Source organism: Scyliorhinus canicula, chromosome 27, assembly GCF_902713615.1.
Source record: "Scyliorhinus canicula chromosome 27, sScyCan1.1, whole genome shotgun sequence".
NCBI classification, from domain to species: domain Eukaryota; kingdom Metazoa; phylum Chordata; class Chondrichthyes; order Carcharhiniformes; family Scyliorhinidae; genus Scyliorhinus; species Scyliorhinus canicula.
Window position 1 is genome coordinate 20,452,910 of NC_052172.1, and position 15,992 is coordinate 20,468,901.

Consider the following 15,992-nt stretch of genomic DNA (forward strand, 5'->3'; position numbering starts at 1 on the left):
GGGATCGAACCTGGGACCTCAGCGCCGCGAGGCGGTTGTGCTAACCACTAGGCCACCGTGCTGCCCTCCACAAAGCAGATTAAACTGGCCATTACAGGGCAGCACGGTGGCGCAGTGGTTAGCACTGCAGTCTCATGGCGCTGAGGTCCCAATTTGATCTCGGTTCTGGGTCACAGTCCGTGTGGAGTTTGCACATTCGCCCCGTGTCTGCGTGGGTTTCGTCCCCACAACCCAAAGATGTGCCGGGTAGGTGGATTGAACACGCTAAATTACCCCTTAATTGGAATACATTTTAAATTGACGTTGGTGGGACCGTCCTGTGAGCATAAACGGAAACTCACTTCAAAATTAATTCCTCAGCTGTGAACCGTTTGGGATGCCTTGAAGATATGAAAGGTGCTGGATAAATGCTAATTTTTCTTACCAAAATCTAAACAAGAGGCTTTTAGAAAGCATTAAAAAGGGGCCTCCAGTGTTCATATAACAGGAGTCTAAAGTATTTGTGTAACAGGATTCCTCATAACAAGGGTGGGTGAAATATTTCACTTTGTTTCCGAAGCCACACCTTCCTTGATGATCAAGGAACCGCGAGTGACATAAGTTAAGTCCCTGTCAAAGCTGTATAGCAGTACACATCTCAGAGTCAACCAGAAACTCCCATCTTCTACCCTCCTTCACACTGAAATAATAACACCTTTGTGTGTTCTGTTGTCAAAGTGCTGTCGCAACCTGTTCTTTGATTTGGTATTTCAATGCCCGGTGTGATCTATGGGGAAATTTTTCCAACTTGACTCATGGACACCTATGATGTAGGAATTGTTAGGCAGCCAAAGATATCCATCGGGTTGCCCCACACTGTGATGACCGGACGAGGGTGACTAAACACAACCGATCTGCCCACTCCTCCTCAACCCATCTCCACAGTCATGTCAGGGTCTCCGGGAAAAAGGGAATCCCTATCCCAAAAAATGCTGGAAAATCTCAGTAGGTCTGGCAGCATCTGGGGGAGGAAAAAGAGCTAACGTTTCAAGTCCAGGTGACCCCTTGTCAAAGCTCCGGAGACAGACCCATGACAGACTGTACGTCCCTAGGCTACGCACTTCATTTCCTTCTCTTAATAATTTGCTTTCATTTTTTTAAAGTAAATTTCGAGTACCCAATTATTTTGTTTCCAATTAAGGGGCAATTCAGCGTGGCCAATCCACCTACATCTTTGGGTGGTTCGAGTGACATCCACGCAGACACGGGGAGAATGTGCAAACTCCACACGGACAGTGACCCGGGGCCGGAATCGAACCTGGGTCCTCGGCGCCGCGAGGCAGCAGTGCTAACTCACTGCGCCGCCGTGCCGCCCAATAATTCCTTTCTTTCCTGCCGCGAAGACATTTTTTTCTTACGCAGCAAGTGGGAACGGCCTGAAACTCAGTGCTGACAAGCTTGATGGAGCTGGAAGCAGAGACGAGGGGCGGAATTTACCCAAAATTGAGCAGGGTGCTGGATCAGGTGGGCCAGCTCCACATCAGACCTTTCCTCGCCTGATTAATCGGCAATCTCAAACAGTGCTGTGAAGTTCACACAGCCAGCTTTGTGGGGGGGGGGGAACACACCGTCAATGCCAGAAGCCCGAGATTGGGGTGCCAATTTCAAAGGTCGTCCTGATCTCAAAGTTAAAATAGGGCAACACGGTGGCGCAGTGGTTAGCATTGCTGCCTCACGGCGCTGAGGACCTGGGTTTGAATCCTGGCTCTGGGTCACTGTCCGTGAGGAGTTTGCACATTCTCTGCGTGGGTTTCACCCCCACAACCCAAAAGATGTGCAGGGTAGGTGGATTGGCCACGCTAAATTGCCCCTTAATTGGAAGAAGAAATATAATTGGTACTCTAAATTTATTTTTTTTAAATAAATAAAAAGGACACGTGACCCTCCCCCACAGACATTGGGGACCTACCCCCTCCCCACAGGCATATGGACCCCCTGGCAGTCCAGGCAGGGTGCACCTCCAACCCTCACACACAGAAGGGCACCCCCTCCCCCCCCCCCTCCCCCGCTATTGCACCACCCAAGCATCAGGGTGACCAACACACCCTCACTATGCAGGTACCGTGTAACCCCTTTCACTGGTACTGCCTCACCCCCTCTTCACAATCTTTGGCTCCCCACCACCCAAGCTTTCAACCATTGCCCCCCCCCCCCCCCCCCAAAAACGCACACACCCATATGGGGCACTCCCCCAGATGGGGCTCCCAGAGGGCTCACCCTAGCAGGGGTAACCTGGCCATTCAGTTTTAAAATGCCAGCCCGCTTTGAGAAGCCAGGGAGAAGGTAAGCTAAGGAAGACGGGCTCGGACAGTTGGGGGTGGATGTGGGCTCAGCCGGTGGGGTCCAGTGGGAGTTCGATGTGGGGGGGGAAGGAGGAAAATTCGGTTACCCAGGTGTTAGAAGTGATTTTAATCCTGCTAACCTTTCCTGGGTAACCAATCAGGGAAGTGAGTCGGAATCATCCAAAATCTCTGATTTAATTTGGATGGGTCCCACTGCTGGGTAATTGCTTCACTCCCTCATCATAAACACTTTAAACACAGGAAATGCTTCATCTTCAAGGACGGAAGAACATTCGGGAAGAATTTGTGTTTTTGAAAGACCCTGTCCCTTAAAGGGTTAACGTTCTGGTTGCTGCAATCCCGGGAAAAGACAGAGGCCGGAATTCTCCTGCCATCGGGATTCACTTTCCCATTGGCAGTGAACGCCCGCCCATGGGTTTCCGGCAGCGTGGGGGCGGTTTCAATGGGAAATCCCACTGACAAACAGCGGGAAGACAGAATCCCACCGCCAGCATGCGGTGTGCAGCTGACAAACACACGGCTGGGGGCACCGGAGAATCCCGCCCAGTACTTTACAGGAAAAGGTAACCATTGTTAGAACCACGCTGCCTGGAACTCAGCCAGCTGCCGGCGGAGAATCGCCGCGGGGGCCTCTTTCAATGGCCCCCCCGACTGGCACCGCGTCGACCACAATCGCGCGACTGCCGGCGATTTTCCGGTCCGCGGGAAGGCGTCGGACCCGATCGCGCGGAGGCTCGGAGAATCCCGGACCGTGTTTTAAAAGCTGTTTGGCTGGTTTTGCTTTTGGGGAGGAAAGAAGAAGATCTGCTTGGGGAAGGAACACACCAGCTCCTGAAGTTCCAGGCACAGACCCAAAGCAGCAGGGAATGGAGGTTACTCCGAAATCACTCTGCGTTCTGACATCAACTGGCTGCAAGTTTACCCGGAGTTCGCTTGAAAAGTGGGGCAAGAGTCACTGATCGTTTCCCTGGTCAGTGCTGAGAAACTAACTGTATATATAACCCCAACACCATTGCAACAACTCCCCCATTTATCCCTTTCCCTCGAATCATTGGCTTTTAACTATTTGGCAGAATTTGTCTGTTTTATTTATTTTTGTGTGTGTGCGTTAGAGTTTGTGTGTGTGTGTGTGTGTGTGCGCGAGTGTGAGTGTGTGTGTGTGCGCGTGAGTGTGTGTGTGCATGTGTGAGTGTGCGTGTGTGTTAGAGTTTGTGTGTCAGTGAGAGTGCGTGTGCGAGTGTGACTGTGTGCATGTGCATATGCGTGTGTGCGCGTGTGTGTGTGCATGTGTGAGTGTGCGTGTGAGTGAGAGTGTGCATGTGTGAATGTGCGTGTGTGTTAGAGTTTGTGTATGTGAGTGTGCGTGTGTGCGTGCGAGTGTGACTGTGTGTGTGCATGTGCATATGCGTGTGCGCGTGAGTGTGTGTGTGCATGTGTGCACGGGCAGTACAGTAGCCCAGTGGTCAGAATTGTCGCTTCACAGCACCAAGGACACAGGTTCGATTCCCGGCTTGGGTCACTGTCTGTGTGGAGTCTGCACGTTCTCCCCGTGTCTGCGTGGGTTTCCTCCGGGTGCTCCGGTTTCCTCCCACAAGTCCCGAAAGACGTGCTGTTAGGTGAATTGGACATTCTGAATTCTCCCTCCGTGTACCCGAACAGGCGCCGGAATGTGGCGACTAGGGGATTTTCACAGTAACTTCATTGCAGTGTTAATGTAAGCCTACTTGTGACACTAATAAAGATTATTATACCTATAAACTAATGTGCATATATTGACACTGGAGGGCCTGAATTGTGAGGCACCGTGCTTGAACCTGACTAGACACGAGCAAAGTTGGAGATAGAGCTTTAACACTTTAGCTTAATTCTCCCACTCACGCTTGGTGTTAGTGAGGGCCCGTGTGTGATACACAACCTTAGTCTTTGTCGTCCCAAATGGGAAATACATTGATGGTCACAGAAAAGATAATTTGAAGTACAAAGAGGCTGACGTGTGATGAGCCATCAATTGCACGAGAGACGAGTTGCTATACAAAAGTTAGGCTTTAATAAGCTAGAACTTAGCCCTGCGGTTGTCTACAATAAAATGGACGACCGCCTGGCGTTCCGACTATTTATACCTCGGTATGGAGGCGTGGTTAACTCAGCCTCTCGACCAATCGGAGAGCTGTCACATGGCTGGTCTCAATCAATCGGTCGAGAGGCACATGACCTACCAGGGCCAATGGTAAGCCGGTGTTCTGCACCAATGGCAGACAGCTATGCAAATCATATCACCACAACGTGTTGCAGATGCAGTGCCCCTAACCCAAGCACGAAGCCAATTGTAGTACCTGTGCTAAAGCCTAGGGGTTGGCACTGTGATCGATTGACTTGACACAAACTAAGTAGGAAAGCTGGTCCACTCCCGCAAAGCATCAGAGATCTGTGTGTCATCTCCTCCCCAAGCCTCTGTTCTCAAAAGAAATGTCACCAGTGACACCATATAGGATACCATGGTTACTGACTATAATTACCACTGTTGCTGTTTTTTCTACAGGCATTGTCTGAAAAACGTCATCATGCAGTGAGTCAAGAATGTGACAAAAGAACTGTTTTAATCTCAGTTCAGGGTGTTATGACCGAGATGGGAGGAACGCTCTGTCTGTCTCTAGTTCCACTATTCCACGGGTCACACCACATATTTAAATAGTTTCTCCAGCGAGCTGTCCAGCCAAATATGTGCTTTTTCTATTCATCCGAGAATGACCAATCAATTCTCCGGTTTCTTCAATAAACAAAAACATTATTAGTTTACCATAAAACCAGATCAATCAAGACGAAAGGCAAAGGCATGTTAACAGACAGTATGGGAAATAGAAATATAATAATTACACTTTCTGGACAGCACGGTGGCACAGTGGTTAGCATTGCTGTCTACAGCGCTGAGGACCCAGGTTCGAAACCCGGCCCTGGGTCACTGTCCGTGTGGAGTTTGCACGTTCTCCCCGTGTTTGCGTGGGTTTCACCCCCACAACCCAAAAATGTGCAGGGTAGGTGGATTGGCCACGCTAAATTGCCCCTTAATAAGAAAAAAAATAATTGAGAACTCTAAATTTAAAAAAAAAATTACTTCCTAAATACCCAACACACTCTCACACACACACACACATAATAATAATCTATATTAGTGTCACAAGTAGGCTTACATTAACACTGCAATGAAGTTATTGTGAAAATCCCCTAGTCGCCACATTCCGCAGCCTGTTCGGGTACACAGAGGGAGAATTCAGAATGTCCAATTCACCTAACAGCACGTCTTTCGGGACTTGTGGGAGGAAACCGGAGCGCCCGGAGGAAACCCACGCAGACACGGGGAGAACGTGCAGACTCCGCACAGACAGTGGCCCAAGCCGGGAATCGAACCTGGGACCTTGGTACTGTGAAGCAACAGAGCTAACCACTGTGCTACCGCGTTGCCCTAATAATGGTTAGACGCAAATTAGCTTCCTCTGCTCTGAACCTGCTTCCACCTCAATTTCTAGAAGTTTTGATTTGATTGGATTGGATTGGACTTGTTTATTGTCACAGTGAAAAGTATTATTCTGTGTGCAGCTCAAACAGATCATTCCGTACATGAAAAGAAAATACATAATAGGGCAAACATAAAATACACAATGTAAATACATAGACACAGGCATCGGGTGAAGCATACAGGAGTATAGTACAACTTAGTGATGAAGATGCGTTGTTCCAATGCAATTTTAAAACATATTTTTCGCTGGTTAGGCCTCTCTAATTGAGCTTTATTCAGGAAACCCATTGCGACTCCTTGCAGCAAACGGTGGTTGCCTGAAATTGGGACATTGTCTTTTCCCGCCATTAATATCTCTTTCCTTCATTCAACGCTTTCGAGACTGTAGCCTTCCTACAATCCTGGAGGATTTCAGGGAAGAATGGGGAAGAGACCATTTGTCCATCTCCTCATGAAACGTGCCTTTGCAAAGAAAGTCCAGAGAGAGAGGTGAGGTGGTTTTTGTTGAGGTTCGTCCTGAGGAGCTTCGTGACACAGGACTCTGTGCTCTACGGGCTGTTCCCAGACGGACACACACCGAGACAAACATCAACTGTTGCTGGAGGATCATCAGCTCGGTAAAAGATGCTCCTGGGTCTGCCCGAATCCTCTTGGTCGTCCAACAAAGAGTTGTTCCTGATCAAGTGTTGCAGACTGACACATTCCAAGGTCCAGGACTATGTAGTAAGGGAGGCACTAAAGCTTGGGGCAGCTACAGCAGGGGCGCAATAGGGGAAGCTCACTGTCTAAGACCCTTCAATCATAATGAACTGAGGGGAGGGGAGTTGTACAGAACCTCCTCGGGCTGTACGACTCACATTGAATGCATAACAGAGAATATTACATGTAGGCAGCACGGTAGCATTGTGGATAGCACAATCTCTTCACAGCTCCAGGGTCTCAGGTTCGATTCCGGCTTGGGTCACTGTCTGTGCGGAGTCTGCACATCCTCCCCATGTGTGCGTGGGTTTCCTCCGGGTGCTCCGGTTTCCTCCCACAGTCCAAAGATGTGCAGGTTAGGTGCATTGGCCATGATAAATTGCCCTTAGTGTTGGGTGGGGTTGCTGGGTTATGGGGATAGGGTGGAGGTGTTAACCTTGGGTAGGGTGCTCTTTCCAGGAGCCGGTGCAGACTCGATGGGCCGAATGGCCTCCTTCTGCACTGTAAATTCTATGATCCATGATTACATGGGGAGAATGGGATCAAAGGCTCTGGGGAGAAAGCAGGATTAGTCTATTGAGTTGGATGATCAGCCATGATCGTGATGAATGGCGGAGTGGGCTCGAAGGGCCAAAAGGCCTCCTCCTGCTCTTCCATGTATCTATGTATCACAATTGTATTGAAGTACTTCAGAGTGCAACTCTATCTGTGCAGATAAATTAAATACCTTTGTACCATTTGTAATGACCATTTTGAAATCTCTATAATGTTTATTTGATTGTGTTGAAGCACCTCAAGATGCAGCGTGATGTGTGTAGGGAACCTGAATATTATTGCAATTTGTGTGATGGCCATTTTGAAATGTTTGTAACGTTCTTTCAGATATTTTACGAATTGAGTATATACTGTTGACTGTTCTCCACTTCCTTCTGAAATGTGCCTTTTACAAAGCGGGTGTGGAGGGAGCTGCTGTGGTTTTTGTTGAGGCCCATCCCAGCTCTGTACTCTACATGCTGTTCCAAGGTTACTCACCAAGATAAACATCAACTACAGCTGGAGGACCATCAACCCTTGAGCTGCCCGAAACTTGTTGGTCTGTCAGGAAACGAGCTATATAGACGACCGAGTGTTGGAGACTGGTGGCATATTCCACGGTCCATAAAATCATAGGACATAGGAGCAGAATTAGACCACTCGGCCCATCGAGTCTGCTCCACCATTCAATCATGGCTGATGTTTTTTTCATCCCCATTCTCCTGCCTCCTCCCCATAACTCCTGATCCCCTTATTTTTTTTTTTTTAATTTAGAGTACCCAATTATTTTTTCCAATTAAGGGGCAATTTAGCGTGACAATCCACCTATCCTGCACATCTTTTGGGTTGTGGGGGTGAAACCCACGCAGACACGGGGAGAATGTGCAAACTCCTCACGGACAGTGACCCAGAGCCGGGATTCGAACCCGGGTCCTCAGCGCCGTAGGCAGCAATGCTAACCACTGCTGATCCCCTTATTGATCAAAAACCTATCTATCTCTGGCTTTATTTTTATTTATTTATTTATTTTTAATTTTAGAGTATCCAATTATTTTATTTTTCCCATTAAGGGCCAATTTAGCATGGCCAATCCACCTGACCTGCACATCTTTGGGTTGTGGGGGTGAAACCCATGCAGACACGGGGGAGAATGTGCAAACTCCACACGGACAGTGACCCAGGGCCGGGATTCGAACCCGGGTCCACAGCGTCGCAGTCCCAGTGCTGACCACTGCCCCGAATGCCACCCTTCTATCTCTGACTTAAAGACACTCAGTGATTTGGCCTCCACAGCCTTCTGCGGCAAAGAGTTCCACAGATTCACCTCCCTATGGATGAAGAAATTCCTCCTCATCTCTGTTTTAAAGGGTCGTCCCTTTAGTCTGAGGCTGTGCCTCTGCTTCTAGTTTTTCCTACAAGAGGAAACATCCTCTCCACGTCCACTCTATCCAGGCCTCGCACTATCCTGTAAGTTTCAATAAGATCCCCCCCTCATCCTTCTGAACTCCAACCAGTGCAGACCCAAGGTCCCAAATCCTATATGCTGAGCGATGCACTAAAACCTGGGGCAGCAGCCACAAAGGTTAAATGGGGGGTCACTGCCTGAGGCCTTCTATCCGTAACATATCGAGGAGCTGGGAACCGCTGGAGGACATTTCAGATGAAAAATAAATGGAGGCTCTAAATATAACCTGAAATGCCAAGTGTAGTGAGGAACCTTGTGTACTATATTGAAAGAAAATGATCTGTATTGTACATTATGTTTTGCCAAATTTGAACTGTTCTTTCACAAATTTTATGAATACAGTACATTTTTGTGTCCTGACCTTCTGCAAAATGCTATATAAATGCAGGTACTTTGAGTTCCAATACATGAGAGTTGTTGCTTTAGAATTAGGTTGAGCGTCCATGTCTGAACAATCATAGTGGTCTCCGGAGGAAGTGAATTCAAATTACTTCTCCTTCCTCTAGAATCTCCTACCTTCTGACAAACCTCTTCATCTCTGAAGAGTCAGAAGTAAGTTGGAATGTTTCTGAATGTTTCACATCAGCAGGAAGCTTTATTTACATCGCAAATATCTCAGGAAGCATCCGAAATTCTGATTTGTTTTTGGCAGGTTTACAGTACAGCAGCCGGCAATTTCACAAAAAATGTTACGGGGCTGGGGAAATGCATTAGTTTAACCGGCACAGCCGGGGTTTAAGGTTCTAACCTCAGCGCGATTGGCTGGCTGGATGCCGTATGAGAATTTAAATTCAGGCCCATTTGAAGAATGGCTTTATGTTAGTGCATTTGCCAAACAGTGCTCCCTCGAACCAACAACACCCGAAAAAATAAAACAATTTAAGGGGCTATTTGGCTCGACACTTCACTGCCTGTGTGGCGGTGCTGGTCAACAATAACTTGTTTGCCCACATAACAATAATCAATGCATGAAGCATTTTGATACATTTGAATGACACAATAAAGGCAAGTATATTGCCAGTTATTAAACCTAATACTTTCCAGCTTTTGAGTCTCTTTATATTTTGTGTCATGAAAACTGTTTTTTTTCAAATGAGTGTAACACTTAATTTCTCTCCTTCTGAAAAAGAATTTAAAGCGCGTCAAGCATTCTGTTTCACCTCACTAGAGCTCAGCATATGGGTGATGCTGGTTAGCATAATTTATATGGGCCAATTCTAGCTGCTCCAGAGAAGGTGCTGGTTCATGGGATTTTGCTGTGGGGGGTAGCTGAATGCCAGGTCATTTCATTGACGTGTTGGAATTAACCAGCAGGTTTCCTTCACCAAAAGACATTACTGAATGTGGTGAATGTATTCACCTAATGCATGCTACTGTAACCATTGTATTCACCTAATGTAACCTATGACCTGGAAGTGGTGATACGAGCTGCTTCCAGGTACTGTACTGTAACCCCGGTGGGCTCAGCCTCTGGCTCCGCCCTCACCGGGGCCATATATAACCCAGCCACCTGTTGGTGGCATTCACCTGTACAACCGACTCTGGCTAAGCAAGTTCACGACTAATAAGCCCTTATTGTTCACTCGCTCACTCTGCCTCTCAGTGAATTGAAGGTATGTCAATTTATTAGTCGTCGACAGCACCATGGAAGCCGCTCTAAAGGCAGACAGGCTCGAACTCGACGCCCGCACGTCCGAAGCCAAGGAGCTAATCGAACGTTGGCTTTGATGCTTCGAGGCCTACCTTGACACCTCCACAATGACTCCCACGGAGACCCTCAAACTGCGACTCCTCCATGCTTGGGTGAGCTATCGAATCTCGGTAATGATTGAGAAAGCGGCCACGTATGAGGCGGCGGTTGAAACCCTCAAGGCGCACTTCGTGAAGCCCGTAAACGAGGTGTTCGCTAGACACCTCCTCACTACTCACCGTCAACGCGCCAGAGGATTGCTGGACGTGTATCTTGAAACCTTGACTCTACTCGCGAGGAACTGCAGCTATCGAGATGTGACGGCGGAGGAACATATGAACTCACAGATCCGGGACACCTACGTGGCGGGGGTCCGCACGAACTACATCAGGCAGCTCATGCTGGAAAACGGGACCTCCGACCTGCTAGAGGTGGCCTACCAGAACCTCAGCGCGTTCCCGGTGGGCCCGGCGAACCCCTTGTGGACACTATCGTCGCGGCCCCCATTGAACCCGACTCCATCGCAGGCCTGCGCCGCTCGTCTGCCAGTCCAGCCCGGGGAACTGCAATGCTGCGTCTGCGGCCAGGGCCACCACCTCCGGCAGCGGTGTCCAGCCGCTCAGCGACGTGCAGCGACTGCAGGAAAAAGGGGCACAACGCCAGAGTCTGCCTGGGCCTACCTAAGGTCCAGAAATCAAAAACGCACCAGGCCCGACCCATGGACTCGCAGCCCCACAGACCCCGCAATGTGGCTGCGTGCCTGCCCGGAACGCCCAAGTCAGGTGCGTCATCGGCATCTTGCGAATTGTGGGGGCCGCCATCTTGGCCGCCGGCTCCGGCACCGACTGACACGTGCGACCGATGGGGGCGGCCATCTTGGTCGATCTTCAATCCAGTCCGACATGTCCGACACATGGCGGCCGCGATCTTGTGACTCCACTGACTACGCAGGCTACCCACAGCTGGGCGTGGTGACCCTCGACCACTCGCAGCCGAAATAGCTGAAGAACTCCATGATGGTCGTCCGGGTCAACGGGCACAAGACCCCCTACCTCCGGGAGCACGGAGAGCTTTGTCCACCCCGACACGGTAAGGCGCTGCTCCCTCCACGCCTACCCCACCTCACAAACTATCTCCCTTGCCTCCGGTTCTCTTTCGTTCCAGATCTGGGGGTACTGTATCGCCAATCACGCGATGCAGGGCGCGGAGTATACCCGATTTAAGCTCTATGTCCTCCCCCACCTCTGCGCCCCACTACTGCTCGGATTGGATTTTCAGTGTAATCACCGAAGCCTGACCCTACAGTTCCGCGGGCCCTTGCCCCCCCCCCCCCCATCACGGTGTGCAGCCTTGCAACTCTCATGGTCTCCCCCCCCCTTCATTCTTTGCGAACCTCACTCCTAACTGTAAACCCAACGCCGCCAGGAGCAGACGGTACAGTTCGCTGGACATGACGTTTATCTAGTCAGAGGTCCAGCGACTGTTGAGTGAAGGGATCATCGAGGCCAGCAACCAGCCCCTGGAGAGCCCAAGTGGTGGTCGTCCGGACCGGGGAGAAGAACCGGATGATTGTGGAGTCCAGCCAGAAAATTAACCGGTTCACGCAACTAAATGCGTACCCCCTCCCCCGCATAGCAGAGATGGTCAACCAGATCGCGCAGTACCGTGTGTTCTCAACGGTCGATCTGAAGTCGGCCTACCACAAGCTCCCAATCTGCCCGGAAGAGCGTCACTACACTGCCTTTGAAGCAGCCGGCCGACTCTTCCACTTCCTCAGAGTCCCCTTCGGCGTCACTAATGATGTCTCAGTCTTTCAAAGAACGATGGACCGAATGGTGGACCAGAACGGTTTGCGGGCTACATACTCATACTGGGACAACGTGACCATCTGTGGCCATGATCAGCAGGACCATGACGCCAACCTTCAGAGGTTCCTCCAGGCCGCCCAATCCCTCAATCTTACATGCAACAAAGAAAAGTGTGTCTTCCGTACTACCCGACTGGCCATCCTCGGCTATGTCGTGGAGAACGGAGTCCTCGGGCCCGACCCCGACCATATGCGCCCCCTCACAGAACTGCCCCCTCCCCACAGCCTCAAGTCCCTAAAACGATGCCTGGGGCTGTTCTCACACTAGGCCCAGTGAGTCCCCAAATACGCCAACAAAGCCCGCCCACTTATTCAAACCACCAGTTTCCCCCTGTCGGATGAGGCCCGCTCGGCCTTCAGCCGCATCAAGGCCGACATGACCAAGGCCGCAATGCACGCGATGGACGAGTCCATCCCTTTTCAGGTAGAGAGCCTGCGTCAGATGTCGCCCTGGCCGCCACCTTCAACCAGGCGGGCAGGCCAGTAGCATTCTTCTCTAGGACCCTCCACAATTCCGAAATCCGACACTCATCGGTCGCGAAGGAAGCACAAGCCATAGTGGAAGCCGTGCGGCACTGGAGGCACTACCTAGCCGGTAGGAGGTTCACCCTGGTCACCGACCAACAATCGGTAGATTTCATGTTTGACAACGCACAACGGGGAAAAATAAAAAATGTCAAAATCCTGAGGTGGAGGATCAAACTCTCCACCTACAATTACGATATCAAGTATCGTCCTGGGAAGCTCAACGAGCCCCCAGATGCCCTGTCCCACGGCACATGCGGCAACGCGCAAGGTGACTGACTTCGGGCTATCCACAATGACCTCTACCACCCGGGGGTCACCCGGCTTACCCACTTCATTAAGGCCCGCAACCTGCCCTACTCCACCGAGGAGGTCAAGGCCATGACCAGGGACTGCCAAGTCTGCACAGAGTGCAAACCGCACTTCTACCGGCCAGACAAGGCCCAGCTGGAAAAGGCCTCCCGCCCTTTGAGTGCCTAAGTATCGATTTCAAAGGGCCCCTCCCCTCCACCAACCGGAATATATACTTTCTCACCGTCATCGATGAGTACTCCCACTTCCCCTTCGCTGTCCCCTGCCCCGACATGACCTCAGCCACCATAATAAAGGCACTGCACAGCATCTTCACGCTGTTCGGTTTCCCTGCCTATGTCCACAGTGACCGGGGAACATCGTTCATGAACGATGAGCTGCATCAGTACCTGCTCAGTAAGGGCATTGCCTCAAGCAGGACTATGAGCTATAACCCGCAGGGAAGCGGGCAGGTGGAGAGGGAGAATGCGACGGTATGGAAGGACGATCTTCTGGCCCTCAGGTCTGGAAGTCTCCCGATCCCCCGCTGGCAGGAGGTCCACCTCGACGCCTTCCACTCCATTAGCTCGCTCCTCTGCACAGCCACGAACGAGACCCCTCACAATCGTTTATTTATCTTCCCCAGGAAGTCCATCTCCGGGGTCTCGCTTCCACACTGGCTGAAAACTCCGGGACCCGTCCTTCTCCGGAAGCACATGAGGGGCCATGAGACTGACTCCCTGGTCGAGAGGGTCCAGCTGCTCCACGCCAACCCCCAGTACGCCTACATCACGCACCAGGACGGACGGCAAGATACAGTCTCCCTACAGGACCTGGCACCAGCTGGTTCCCCTGCCAACGCGCCCCCCCCGCTGCCCGCCCCCACCCCCAGCACCCCACTGCCCGCCCCCAACCCCCCTGGGTATCCTGTACTGTCCCGCGCCGACACTGCCATCACCCACCACCCCCCTGCCTACCCCCACACCCCAACCATCTCCGACACTCTGGACTGAGGCTCAAGCTCCAGACACAAGGTCCCTGGAGTCACCACCTGCGTCAACCATATCCGCCGCACCGCCAGAGCTGAGGAGGTCGAAGAGAACGATCCGACCTCCAGAGAGACTGAATATGTGATGACCCCATGTCACCCCCGCTGGACTTGACAGGGGGTGAATGTGGTGAATGCATGATACTGTAACCATTGTATTCACCTATTGTAACCTATGACCTGGAAGTGGTGATACGAGCTGCTTCCAGGTACTGTACTGTAACCCCGGTGGGCTCCGCCTCTGGCTCCGCCCTCACCGGGGCCATATATAACCCGGCCACCTGTGGGTGGCACTCATCTGCACAACTGACTCTGGCTCGGCAAGTTCACGACTAATAAAGCCTTATGTTCACTCGCTCTCTCGGCCTCTCGGTGAATTGAAGGTATATCGCTGAATTGTTGAGATTTTAGTGACATTGGGCAGCTTCCAGTTTTTAAAAATTCATTTACGTGATGTGGGCGTCGCTGGTTAGACCAACATTTATTGCCCCTCGTTGCCCTTCAGAAGGTGATGATGAGCTGCCTTCTTGAACCACTATAGTCCTTGAGGTGTAGGCACATCCTCTGTGCTGTTAGGGAGGGAGTTCCAGGATGTTGACTGAGCCACAGCAAAGGAACGGCCGATATATTTCCAAGTCAGGGTGGCGAGTGACTTATAATCTTCATCTTTATTATCACAAGTAGGCTTACATTAACACTGCAATGAAGTAACAGTGAAAATCCCCTCGCCGCCACATTCCGGCGCCTGTTCGGGTACACGGAGGGAGAATTCAGAATCTTCAATTCACCCTAACAAGCACGTCTTTTGGGGCTTGTGAGAGGAAACCGGAGCACCCGGAGGAAACCCACGCAGACACGGGGAGAACTTGCAGACTCCGCACAGACAGTGACTCAAGCCGGGAATTGAACCTGTGACCCAGGCAATGGGAAGCAGCAGTGCTAACCACTGTGCTACCGTGCCGCCCATTGGGGGGATACCTCCGGTGGTGGGGTTCCCAGGTATCTGCTGCAACCGTTTCCTCTGGTGCTATCCCACAAATTCACTCAGTTCATTTACACAAGTAGCCCATTTGAAACAGGAATCTGTGCAAGGGGACTAAGGAAGGGAAGGATACGCTGATTGAGACTCTGTGGAGCATAAACACCAGCATAGACCAGTTGTACTCAAAAGCTATTTAATCCAAGGTAACTTTGTGCCGTGCTGGAATTTGAACTGCTGCCTCTGGGTTACTACTGTGTTAATTAACAACCTGCGAACTATTCCAAATAATTACACTGCAAAAAATGAGTTCACAATGCAGCCATGAAGTTTGAGGAAAGCATGCATTTTTATCGTGACTTAAGGTGGCTGCCTCACGGCGCCAAGGATCCAGGTTCAATCCCGGCTCTGGGTCACTGTCCCTGTGGGGTTTGTACATTCTGCCCGTGTCTGCGTGGGTCTCACCCCCACAACCCAAACATGCGCAGGGTAGGTGGATCGGCCACGCTAAATTGCCCCTTCATTGGAAAAGCAATACTCTCAATTTATATATTTAAAAAAACACTTTAGATTCAGTTGAAACCTCTGGCTATAGGCCAACATACCTGAACACCTCCAAGAATGAAGCAATATTTACATAGAATTTACAGTGCAGAAGGAGGCCATTCGGCCCATCGAGTCTGCACCGGCTCTTGGAAAGAGCACCCTACCCAAGGTCAACACCTCCACCCCATCCCCATAACCCAGTAACCCCACCCAACACTAAGGGCAATTTTGGACACTAAGGGCAATTTATCATGGCCAATGCACCTAACCTGCACATCTTTGGACTGTGGGAGGAAACCGGAGCACCCGGAGGAAACCCACGCACACAAGGGGAGGATGTGCAGACTCCGCACAGACTGTGACCCAAGCCGGAATCGAACCTGGGACCCTGGAACTGTGAAGCAATTATGCTATCCACAATGCTACCGTGCTGCCTATGGCCAAAGATGTGCAAGTTAGGTGGATTGGCCAGGCTAAATTGCCCCTTCATGT